This window comes from Procambarus clarkii, chromosome 9 (genome assembly GCF_040958095.1).
Source record: "Procambarus clarkii isolate CNS0578487 chromosome 9, FALCON_Pclarkii_2.0, whole genome shotgun sequence".
NCBI classification, from domain to species: Eukaryota; Metazoa; Arthropoda; class Malacostraca; order Decapoda; family Cambaridae; genus Procambarus; species Procambarus clarkii.
In genome coordinates this window covers 45,882,454-45,894,938 of record NC_091158.1, presented here as the reverse complement: position 1 = coordinate 45,894,938, position 12,485 = coordinate 45,882,454, and the positions used below count along the sequence as shown (strand labels likewise).

The window sequence follows — 12,485 nt, the reverse complement described above, 5'->3', positions numbered from 1 at the left end:
GCCAGTACATCTCGACTCACCTTATTTCAGCGGCACATGTGCGTTGGCAGTAGTCGATGCCTTGCCTATAGCTGGGATTGACGTGGTACTAGCCAACGACTTGGTGACAGGTTGGAGCAACAATCATCCCAAGGTCGCGGACGAGTCAGCCAGAACAGCAAGGTCGGAGGTAACGGCAGGCAGTGGTAATATCCAGGTAAAAACAGACCCGGATTTAAACATGTTTAATTTGTCCTCTCACCCGCAGATCGACAGTTTTCTAGCAGTGTCTCCTGACTCTTCTCCCGACAAGGAACATGTGGTTACGATAGCGGAAGCAACTGAGCAAGAAGAGAGGTCTTGTGTGCAAGCACCCACGGATACCAACGAGTCTGGAGCGAAGGCGGATGTGTACTTGCGGTATGGCAAGGTACAGCGTTCATTGAACCGGCCAGAGATTCCCCAGACGTCAGAGGTATGTGAGGTGTGTTCGAAAGGTCTAGTGCCCTCTTTGGTCCAAACCAGGCTAGTGGATATTGCCGGCTATGGACGTGACAGGCCCAAGAAGCTTACCCCTCAGTTGACCAAATGTTTCTTAGCGGTATTTTTGTTTCTTGTGTGTGTTCTGAGTAAGGACCAGTGGACGACCCAACGGATGGTGGCTCCCTTGAACATCGAGAAGAGGTCCCAGGGATTGGAGACGTGCACAGTGAGTGTTGCAGTCGAAGAAGGAACCTGGAAGGTGATGGTTGATACAGGAGGTACGACATATGATAATATGAGTGACTGTTTCCGACAGGTTGACACCCCCCGCGTGAATGCTGAGCCTGGATTCAGCATTATGCGGAACGTTGGTCGACCGGACGGTGGCAGAGCAGACATCATCTACGGTGTGCAAGCAGCTCTGTTGGAACTAGGTGTGGGCCTAGTAGGCAAGTGTGTAGTAAGTACTGACTTGCCCACTGTCGCTGTCACTCTGAATTATCAGACCCTGTATTCCAGGTTCCTGTCTCCCTGAAGGACCGTCGGACCGGTACCAGAAATGCCGTCTGTGATCAGCCATCATCGGTGCCACGACACAAGGAAGCGTCGAGTCGCCCCACATCGTGTCTACACCGATCCTTACTCGAGAGATGTGAGATGATGCCCCTGCTTGACATCGCAGAGGAGGTGTAGAAAATTACGTCAGGCAGGTCATCGCCTGCCATTTTCAAGTTCCCTTTGTGCCAGGGTGTCTCCTTAGGACAGTTCTGTGGACGAGACAGCCTCGCCGTTCCAGTTTACAGTATAAGTGAGTCCATTTGGAGTTGTGTCCCCGTACTAATTTGGTTTGTGTTTCTCTTTATAGAACCCCAACCCAAATTCCTTTTGGTGGGGAGGTGTTACGGACCCGAGCTCGACGTCCGAGCACGGAGCAGTGACGACCGCACCATCTATGGGTCAGCTCCCGAAACCCCCTCCAAATGGACGACGACACCTGGTGAGGACGAGGTGTACTGGCCACGAGGGCCAGTTTCCGGTCCTGTTCAGCTCTCAACACAACCGCTGCTGACCTCTGGTGAGGTGGTGCTCAGACGACAACGCCATCTATGGAGTGGATAGGTGGGCGTTTGTGTCTGAGCCTGTAAGTGAGGTGCTTTAGTGTGTCCCTGTTATTGATGACGTGTCTGCTTACAGAGTCGACCTGGGACTGCTGTAAGGGAAGTTGAGTCAGTCTACCCAAGGCAGCCGTCCCCACACCAAGTGCTTTGCTACAGCAGCTGTGAGTCGCCTCCCGGAGGAACACTGTGGTGTTACCCTGCCAGTGAAGTGGCAGTTGAAGGATTGTCGTACCCGGGACTGACTGGTGGAGACGATTGATCACTGGGGTATTGTGGACAGGAGAGTGATCTGTGGTATCACACGAGGCTCCTGACTAGGGCGCTACCCTAGTATCGCTCGTGGAGTGGCCTGACCAGCGTTGCTGATCCGGAACCTGCCAGCAGTCTGCTGGACTTGTGATTGACGGCCTCCACGGCGGTGCCCCCAGTGGAACTGTATTTTGGCTGGCCTGTGGCCGGGGTAGACTCAGCTTTTCGAAGGATTCGTCGAGAGGCCACGAGAGCACCGAGAACTTGGCACCGAGAAGATCCAGGGTCTTGAGAAGAAGACGACAGTGTAAATAAGTGTTTATACCCCTCCCCCTGTGTAATCTTCTTATATATATTTATTGGTGAAGGTGTTAATTATAATATTAAGTTTTTGCCTTTCTTTCCCTTCCCCTTTTAATTTACTTGCATTACGGATCACATCCCTTGAAAGCCACTACTGGCTTGGGGCCGGATACCCTTCCTCTAACAACAACAGAGTAAGAACCCAGTTGTGTCCCGAGAGGGCCGTAACATAATTGGCATCCCCAGCGGGATCCGTCCCCTTGTTAAGTATGTTTGACAGGGGTGGTGAAGTGGCGTCATCCCTGTAAATAATTCCCCCTGTGTGTGATGATTGGGACGTTATACGTCCTGTGCGGTGCTCAGAGTGACTAAGTGCGATATTGTGCAGTGCGGTGCTCGCTGTGATTAAGCGATTAAGTGCAATATTGTGTAGTGCGGTGCACGGCGTGATTCAGTGCAATATTGTAGAGCGAAGTGTTCGCTGTGATTCAGTGCAATATTGTGTAGTGCGGTGCCCGAAGTAATTACGTGCAATATTGGCAAGTGCAGTGTTTGGTGCGATAAAGTGCAATATTGGCGTAGAACAGTGCTCGGTGCGTTAAGTGCTAACGTGAAAGCGGTGTGTTAAGTGCTAGTTAAGTGTTCCATCTGTGACAATGGCAGAAAAAGCTACCATCGATGATCTGGACGATGTGCAGGCTTTTCTGAACAGAGAGGACTGTCTTGCCAGATTGAAATATCTGAGCAAACCGGAACTCGTACTGGTGAGTGCCTACCTGGAGATCAAGATCCGTGATAGTGATTCCCGTGTGGAGATCTTGTCCAAGGTTCACTGGCATTTGAAGGCAGAGGAGAAACAGGAAGGCGAGGCACCAAGTACAAAAGAAAGTGAGGAAGTAGCTTCCACTGAAAAGGAAGATAAAGGCAGTGACATTGACAGTGATGCAGGTGAGCTGAATATTAGCTTTCTTAAAAATGCGTGCCTTAGAGATAATTCGTGAGATAGAATGGAAGAAATTAGAAATGGAACGAGAATTAAAAGAGAAAGAATTGGCGATGAGGCGTTTAGAACTGGAAAGAGAAGAAAGAAGAGAAGAACAAGAAAGAGAAGAGAAACGAGAAAGAGAAGAACGAGAGAGAGAAAGAGAAGAAGCCTGCCAGCAGTCTGCTGGACTTGTGGTTGACGGCCTCCACGGCGGTGCCCCCAGTGGAACTGTATTTTGGCTGGCCTGTGGCCGGGGTAGATTCAGCTTTTCGAAGGATTCGTCGAGAGGCCACGAGAGCACCGAGAACTTGGCACCGAGAAGATCCAGGGTCTTCAGAAGAAGACGACAGTGTAAATAAGTGTTTATACCCCTCCCCCTGTGTAATCTTCTTATATATATTTATTGGTGAAGGTGTTAATTATAATATTAAGTTTTTGCCTTTCTTTCCCTTCCCCTTTTAATTTACTTGCGTTACGGATCACATCCCTTGAAAGCCACTGCTGGCTTGGGGCCGGATACCCTTCCTCTAACAACAACAGAGTAAGAACCCAGTTGCGTCCCGAGAGGGCCGTAACAGTCGCCAACTTCAGCCCACGCAGAAGAACGCCGGGAACGCTTAGGCTCGGGCCGCTCATCATCAGACCCGGAGGCAGACTCAGCGGCCCGCGCAGCACTAGCCGGGCGAACCGACGCACGCCGCAGTACGGCAGCCTCCTCAACCACACGGGGCACCAGGCCAGGCACAGAAGGGAACGCTGGATCCACCCCAGCTCCCAGCACAGCCGGAACAGACGGCGAGGGTGCAGGGACCGGGACAGACACAGCAGAGGAAGAACTGGAAGACGAGGAGCCCGAGCAAACTGCAGTCAGAAGAGGCTCAGGGACACCAGCCAGAGCAGGCGGAGCACTATGCGAGGACACAACCTCCGGAAGAGATGCGGCAACAACAGGGGGCGCAACAGGCGGAGCAACAGCTGATACAGAGGGCACCTCCTCAGCCGAAGAGACGTCCACACCCACCGAATCATCCCCCACAGGAAGGGGCGGAAAATCCTCCTCACTTAAGAGAGTCACCGGTGCAACAGCAGGCGCAGAACAGTCAGCAGCCTGATGGCCCAAAAGACCACAACGATAACACGTCCGCGGCTGGCGGGCGTAAAACACCCGAACGTTGTACCCCATAAGGCGCATAGAGGACGGAATATCCACCCGGAGTCTCATGCCCAGGATGCGAATGTTAAACCTCACACCCTTAAGAGGACTAGAAGACACCACGTTCACCCTCACACTAATTACCGCGCCAAACCGGCCGAAATACCACCGTAGCAGAGCCTCTGGAAACTCCAAGGGAGCCCCATGCACACTGTTGTAAGTAAGTGCACCACTTCTATCTGAGAGGGTGACAGTGCCCGCACCATCCCGCAAGGGGTAGTGTCCGCCCCTCGTATTGCCGGAGAAAATCGCTATACGCCACCTCCTCCATGAACTTCACAATCGCCCTACGGGCCGTTACCAACTCGACCCCATAAATCGCAAACACAGGGACAGAGAGCATTTCACAAGCCAGGGTAATCTCCGGGTAACCAGCCCGCACAGAGAACTCTAGTCCCACAGACTGAGCCCGGACAACAGGGGGTAGAGGGACCCCCATCGTAACGCCACGTCAGCACAGGCGAGCAGAGACACACAGAGAACGACATTCAACAGGATCAAGACAAAAGGTCGCCACCCCGCAACCCAGCACCTGAACCAGCACCTCAGCGCCCTGATACCCTACCCCCCACACCCATTAACCCTATCCCTGAACCTGCACAACCACCCGCCTCACCTATTCCTTTCTCCCCAGTACCATCCCCCACCCATCATCCCCAGCAATCCTACCCCTTCTCCAACGCCCACAGCCTCACGGACCCCCCCCCCCCCCCTCTATCACCCATTGTGATACAGGTTCCTTTTCCCCAACATCCCTCTCCTACCCATCCCGATCCCCCAGGGCCTGAGGACGAAGACCGGGCCTCCCCAGAGGCTAGCGGTGAGGATAACAATGATGACCAAGGGTGTGATGAATCACAAATACACGACAACGGTGATGAGGCAGTACAGCTGGAACAAGAACAAGACGAAGCTGACCAGCCAGAACAACAACCAGATGAGGCAGCCCAAGATTGGGCACTAGAATCCTTCTACGCTCCACTGCTGGAATTGCTACGCTCCCCGGACTGGGACGAGTTCTTAAGCCTCCTGAAAGAAATTACAGAGGCGGTTCAAGCCCACTGCAACATCCGGATAGATGACAATAGACCAGCCCCCTCAGCCATCGATGTCAACGACTGCAAGGCGATCCAACGCCTTTACAGAAGAAACCGACGAAGGGCAGTAAGGCTGATCACATCAGGGGAAAGTAGCCGTTGTGATATCCCCTGTGAGATCATAGAGAGGCACTTTTCGGAGGTGTTGGCCGCTCAACCACCAATAGGAGACCCAGTAACACTCTAATCCATCCCTGAAGCGCAGGAAGATCGCGCCGAAATTAACCTGGACCCAATCAGAGAAGGGGAAGTGGAGGTCAGGCTTATGAGAACAGAAAACAGTGCCCCAGGGAACGACAGAATCACCTACAGACTCTGGAAGCAGGCTGACCCTGACTGTAAGGTGATCGCAGCGATCTTCAACATCTGCCTGCAACAGAAGAAGATCCCCCAGGATTGAAAGACGTCACGGACCATCCTCATACCCAAGGATGGTGACCCACAAGATTTCAACAACTGGCGGCCTATTGCCCTGTGTAGAACAATTTACAAGTTGTATATAGGAGTCCTGGCTGCACGACTAAGAAAATGGATTGAACAAAATCAAGCCCTCTGCTCTGCGCAAAAAGGATTTATGGCCTCAGACAGGGTCCTTGAGCACAATTACATTATCCAGCACTACCTTGACGAGGCACGTGACAGCAATAACGATATTTGCATGGCGTCACTTGACCTCACAAACGCCTTTGGTTCCGTACCCTTAGAGCTCATAGACGCCTCCCTCACACGGATGGGCATGGGAGCAGACTTTGTAACGGTGATCCAGGGCATCACAAGAGGAAATTCCACCAAAATCCAAACTGCGAGCGGTGAAACGAATGATATCCCGGCTGACTGTGGGGTCAGGCAGGGATGCCCAATCAGTTGCCTATTATTCAACATCGCCATTGAACCAATACTGAGGACGATCATCAACGCCGGACTACAAGCAGACCCAGATCTCAAGCATCCCTGCCTTGCCTACGCAGATGATATAACCCTGCTCTCCAGGACAGCGGAAGGCCTACAGAACCTCATTAACATCACCTCTGCAGCCTGTGAAGAATTGCATCTCAAACTCAACTCAAGGAAATGCTCGTCAATGCACATATCTGGGCGACAACCAAGGGGAATGCGAAACTCCATATTTACGATAGGGGAATTGCAAATTTGCAGCAGACAAGATGGGGAGGAAACCAAATTCCTAGGCAGACCAGTAGGTTTCCACCTCCTCCCGAACGCGAACGCAATCGAAGAGTTTAAGCAACTAGGCGTAGCCATAATGACAAGCAAATTGGCTCCCTGGCAGAGGATCAATGCCCTGAAGTCCTTCGTCTTCCCAACAACTGTGTTCGCCATGAGAACTTGGCAACTGAGAAAGGGAGATTGGCATGAACTGGATGACCGACTATGACCATTAATAAAAGAAACCCTATACCTGCCACAGAGGGCAACCAATGGATACCTGTATGGAAAGAGTGCAGCAGGCTCGTGCGGCATACCCTTCACCGCAGAAGACTCTGACATATTCATCATAGACTCGGCATTCAAACTGCTCACCACGCCGGATCTAGAGACGAGGAATAATGCCAGAGACGACTGCAAGAGAGTAACGTCACGAAGAATTCGCCAGGAAGCCACTCTAGAAAACGTGTGCCAGTATCTCTCAAAAGACGACTTGGAACAGAGACCCTCTGGACATGAGACGCTCTGGTCAAGAGCCCGCAACTCGTCGGGAAGAATGAAAACCAAGTGATCCACAAACGGAGATACGTTGGAAGTCTGCTGTGGGGAGAGAACCATGTCTCACAAGGAAAGAAGGTTGGTCGCAAGGAACATAAGGAACCATCACAGAGGCCTTCGCAACGACAGCCTGAGAAGCAAGCCAGATCAGGGGAAAGTAATGGAGCAAGTTGGGAAAGAGCGAGCCTCGTCCGCATTTATTAGAGATGGGGCTTTCACCACCTTTGCTGACTGGCGTTTCATTCACAGGGCACGTCTAAATCTTCTACCTCTAAACGGGGCCCGCCGGTTCAACATCAACGAGGACCAACGGTGTAGAAGATGTCGCCACCAGAACGAGACGCTACCCCATGTCATTAACCATTGCCTGAGAATATCAAATGCGATAATCCAGCGACACAACGCGTTGGTTGATCGCATCCTGAAGGCCTCGGAAGGAAGACACTGGAAAGTCATATCCACTAATCAACAAGTCCCAGGAACGAACAATGTGCTAAGACCGGACATTGTTCTAGAGAAGAACGGAGAGGTGATGCTGATTGACGTCACTTGCCCCTTCGAAAATGGATTAGACGCCTTTGCAGAAGCAAGACTGGGAAAAGAAGAAAAGTATGCCGAGCTAGCAGCGATAATGAGACGGACCTACAGGCAGGCCACAGTATATGCCTTCATTGTAGGATCGCTCGGGTCATACTACCCAAAGAATGACAAGCCAATGAACAGGCTGGACTCTAGAAAATACCAGAGGCTGTTCAGAAGGCTGTGCGTGAGCGACACCATCCGGTGGTCACGAATGATGTATATAGAGCACATCACAGGCGCCCGCCAATATTAGTTTACATGGCTGTACCTTTTTCTCATTTCAGGAATTTATATATATATCACATCTGTTTTGAGTTTTTTAATGGCACACAGTATGTAACTAATTGTCATATTTTAAAAGACACGATGTAAATAAAGATCCCATAATAACCCATGTATTCAAATGTATAGTGTAATCTATGTAAACTTATGTAAACCATTATGCAATTTCCACAATATGTACCCATGCACCCTTGTGAAGACACAAGGCTATTGTAAACACTCTGTAAAACATTCTTCAATAAAAAATAAAATCTGTTCTTATCAGCTTAATATCTGATACGATCCCCATGTGGGATCCTCGATATTAAACTGATTTTTGCAACATGGCGAAGTGCTAGGAGCTTGCTCCACCTTTGCCGCGGATCGGCCCGGTATTACAGTACCTCTGGGATCGGTCCACTCCCTTCGGGGAGACCAAAAACAACCCTATCAACTAGTCAAAATCAAGTAGGAGACGATGATGTTAATTGGTTATGTATGTACATTAATGAATCGTGTTAATTTGATTTGCAGTAATTACTTCACACCAGCCAGCATCGTATGAGGAAAAAGCCTTGGAGCGAGCAGCAGCAGTGAGTCGAGTCCGGGTTTGATGGGTCGAAGCCAAACAACTGCAATGAGTTAGAGGAAGGAAGGAAGGAAGGAAGGAAGGAAGGAAGGAAGGAAGGAAGGAAGGAAGGAAGGAAGGAAGGAAGGAAGGAAGGAAGGAAGGAAGGAGAAAGAAGGTGGGTGAGGTGAGTAATATCATTTAATATCTTTAGATTAAAGATTATGTGATTGGCAAATACGATGGGGAAGAAAAGAAGTTGATTTTATGAATGGGGGGCTGCCGGTTAGTGCAATATTAATTGATTTTTTTTTGTTTTCTGAGATGGGTTATATAGGGTGAAGTTTTTTTTTATTTATATAAGTGTGGAAACTGGTTTAGGTAGCTTAGTGGTTTGTTATGAAAAGGCTGGTAGAAATTGGTTTAATAGTGTTAGCGTTTAGTGGAGAACTGGATTTGGTATTTAAATGGCATCTAATATGACGTGGTCATTGTGCAAATAAACTCTAAATCAACGGGTTCACTATGATGGAGAACCTAACTATAATACTTACCCATTGTTGGCATGCTCTTCTTTTTTTTACGGAATTACTCACTCTGCCTTGTGAGTGAGTGAGGGAGGGAGGAAGGGAGGGTGGAGAGTGTGTATCTAACACTCGGAATTCCTTAGTCGGCTTTGACGGCGAAATTATATTCACACACACATCAAGATTAGACGTTTATCTATTTAATTTACCATTGCTGCAATGTACCAATACGCAATAAAGGCGAAATTCGAGGTGAGATGGAAGGAGGTGTTGCTTTGGTGTGGTCTCACACGGCAACTCAACGATCGTTTGCCACTTCCACGCTTGCCTGCCAGCCGGCCACTAGCCTCATATATATATGTGTGTGTGTGTGTGTGTGTGCAAAATATACACTGAGGACAGGCAGCTTGTGCATGTCTATTCGTTAGGTGTATATCGAGGTCCACCTCCAAGGTCGAACTACTGACTTCCACATTCACCCTGGGCACAAGTAGTCTCGAACCACCAACCCTAGGAGCAGGAGACAGTAGTTCTATTAACTACTTTACCTACAGCATAAAGAAGAATTCCAGAAACAAGAAATGGCAGTTGTTAACTGCTTCTGGAATCCTTCCTCGAATGTAGATGTTGCAAGGTTCTTTGAGTATGTATGTTAACAATAAAGAACTTGATACAAATTAAATGTGTTATAAAATATGTGTATGTGACATATATTCATATAAGCACAGACGTTGCGGTATTCAGAGTAAGGACAGTTTTTCCTCAGACCCATGCTCACAGTTCCTAGAAACCAGGACAATTTAGTAATCATGCGAAACTACGGCATCTCTTACCGAGTCCATTTTGAACAAAACATTTACAAATTTATTGAACGTTTGGTAAAGAATTGTCTCTGAATTTACGTATCTTTTCGAATAATTTTTAATAGTGCGAATAATTTTTTTGACAGTTTACATTTGGTCAGGTCTACATCAGCAGATAATGAAAATTCTCCGAGATACTTATAGCCTAGTCTAAGCCGGGCAGTAGTAACATCTAGGAATCTGCTGATTTTGTTGGATGATCTATAGATGGTGTAGTAATTTAGCTCAACCCAACACTTAAACAACGAAATGAAAATATTGTTGACAACCAAGTGGACATTCACTCACAGCTTAATATACATGCATCCCATATTTTACACTATCGAGTACATACAAGCAAAATATATATACAGGCATTAAGTGTGCAACTTCATCATAGTGATGATGGAGTGGAGAGCATTACACGGACAAGGAAATTATATAATATCATCCAATTTAGATAAGTACCTGGTTCCTAAGGAAGCTTGGTACCAAAAAACTAAAGCTGAAAAGAGAGATTACTTATGGTGCTTTATATCAAGAAAACCTTATAATGAAAATACTAAAATATATGCCAAAAACAAAATATTTTCACCCCCAACCCTGGGATAGGGAATTGGAATGTGGACATGTGAACCATTAACCCCCCCCCCCCCCCCACCTCACTCCTCTTGTTAACAATAATACAAATAATAATAACAAATAAAAAACTAATAAAAGTAATAAAAATAATTATGGAGAAACTTACTGTAATACCCTTGTGCTTGAATGAAGGTGAAGGAAAGACTCAATAAATGTGTAGTGTATTAAAAACTAAATTTTCGAATCTAACCTTCATTCCTTATCAATGTGTTGTATACCATAAAATGATTATACATTGTTCTATTGTGAACATTGTGTACAGTGCCTCTGGATATACATCCCCATAACAATAACTACCTCCCAGGTACCTAATTACTGCTAGGTGAACAGCAGTTCATCTAGCAGTGAACACCACGTGCCAGCTCACCTAATAATGAACACCACCTGCACATTGCACCACACCACTTGCCAGCAGATGCAGAAGTACGATGGAGAGAGGAAAGTATGCAATATTTCAAGTATAGGAATAAAGATATGTTTAGGATTTAACGTTCTCCTATAAAGTTTCAATAATACCTTTATTTGATGTTGCTACATATCCTTCCTGGCTTGGTGCCCTCTTTGATAATTACTTACTTATATTTATTGAACTTTATCATCATCATCATTTACAAAAAAAAAATTAACATAAAAATGTAGTCATTTTAATCCACAACAGGCATAACCCTGACGTGCTTATCTCTGAAGCTAGACACAGATATAATGAAATAATCAATGATGGAGTCAAAGTCTGTCTCCTATGGATTCCTTCCCATATTGGTCTCCGAATGCATGATAGAACTGATGAGTTGACCAAGACTTTTGATCGTAAAGAGGGAATTAATTACCAACTTGAACTGCCTTTGAGCAGCCTGAAGGCAGTAATATTCCGGGAACACCAACTAAATTTCGGAGACTTGAGGCAAAGCAAAATTCACACCAGTTACTCCATCTATCATCATTCTATTATGCAGGAAGAACCGCACGTCTATGGGTCATCCAATAAGGTTAGCAGACTTCTAGATGTTACCACTGCTAGGCTTAGGCTCGGCTACAAGTACCTCTGGGAGTTTGTAACATCTGCTGATGTAGATTTGACTAAATGTAAACTCTGTCAACAGAACTATTCGCATACTTTGAGTCATTATTTAATGGAATGTGAAAAAATCACGGAATTTAGAGATAACACCATCAATGGTTTCCAAGAAATGTGTAAGTACTTCATTCATAATGATGTGCTGCCCGAAATCTTAGCAAAGTATCCAAAATTTGCTTACTGTAGGTAATGCATGCACGTGACTGTAAAGCTGCCCCCCAGTTGGGTGGGTGTGCAGCAAGACTAGTAACTGTGCGACTCATCATAGATGTAAAGTGCCTTGTATAGTGACTGTTGTGAGCCTCTTGTTGAATCAATTGTGACACAAAAGATTATTGATGTGTGTATATGTGTGGGTGATTAAATATGTATGTGTATGTATATATGTATACGTAAGTATATGTACATGTATGTATGAGCATGTGTACATGTATATATATAACATTAATAATTTTGTAACTAGCGTCAAAAGATTGTTATTTGCTTAGGTAAACGAACTAGAGGGTTCAGTTCCTGAACCGATTAAGTACCTCTGTAATCCTTTACACCACCACCCACGGGATGGGTATGGGGTACATAATAAAGAAAGAAATTGAAAAACAGAAGTAGATATGTATGTAAATTATGATGCCAGATAGGATCACTATTAAGAACTTAATTATAATCCACAATATGTTCTGTATCATTAAAAATTTGGAAACATATCATATATTTTCAAATATTTGTAATTAAAGTATTTATTTAGGAAATATGTATTTTAGTTACCCTAGATAGCTGTTACGACCCTGGGTTCTTCAGTGAAAACCAGAGGTCAAAATTGAACTAAATAAGCTACGTTA

At 46.6% G+C, this 12,485-nt stretch overlaps 1 non-coding gene across 1 annotated transcript; it reads left to right on the top strand.

The window, feature by feature from the left end:
• Positions 1-8,228: 8,228 nt before the first annotated feature.
• LOC138362977 (U2 spliceosomal RNA) lies at positions 8,229-8,418 on the top strand. Its single transcript, XR_011227960.1, has one exon. It is a non-coding gene; the product is annotated as a U2 spliceosomal RNA (small nuclear RNA).
• The last annotated feature ends 4,067 nt before the right edge of the window (positions 8,419-12,485 follow it).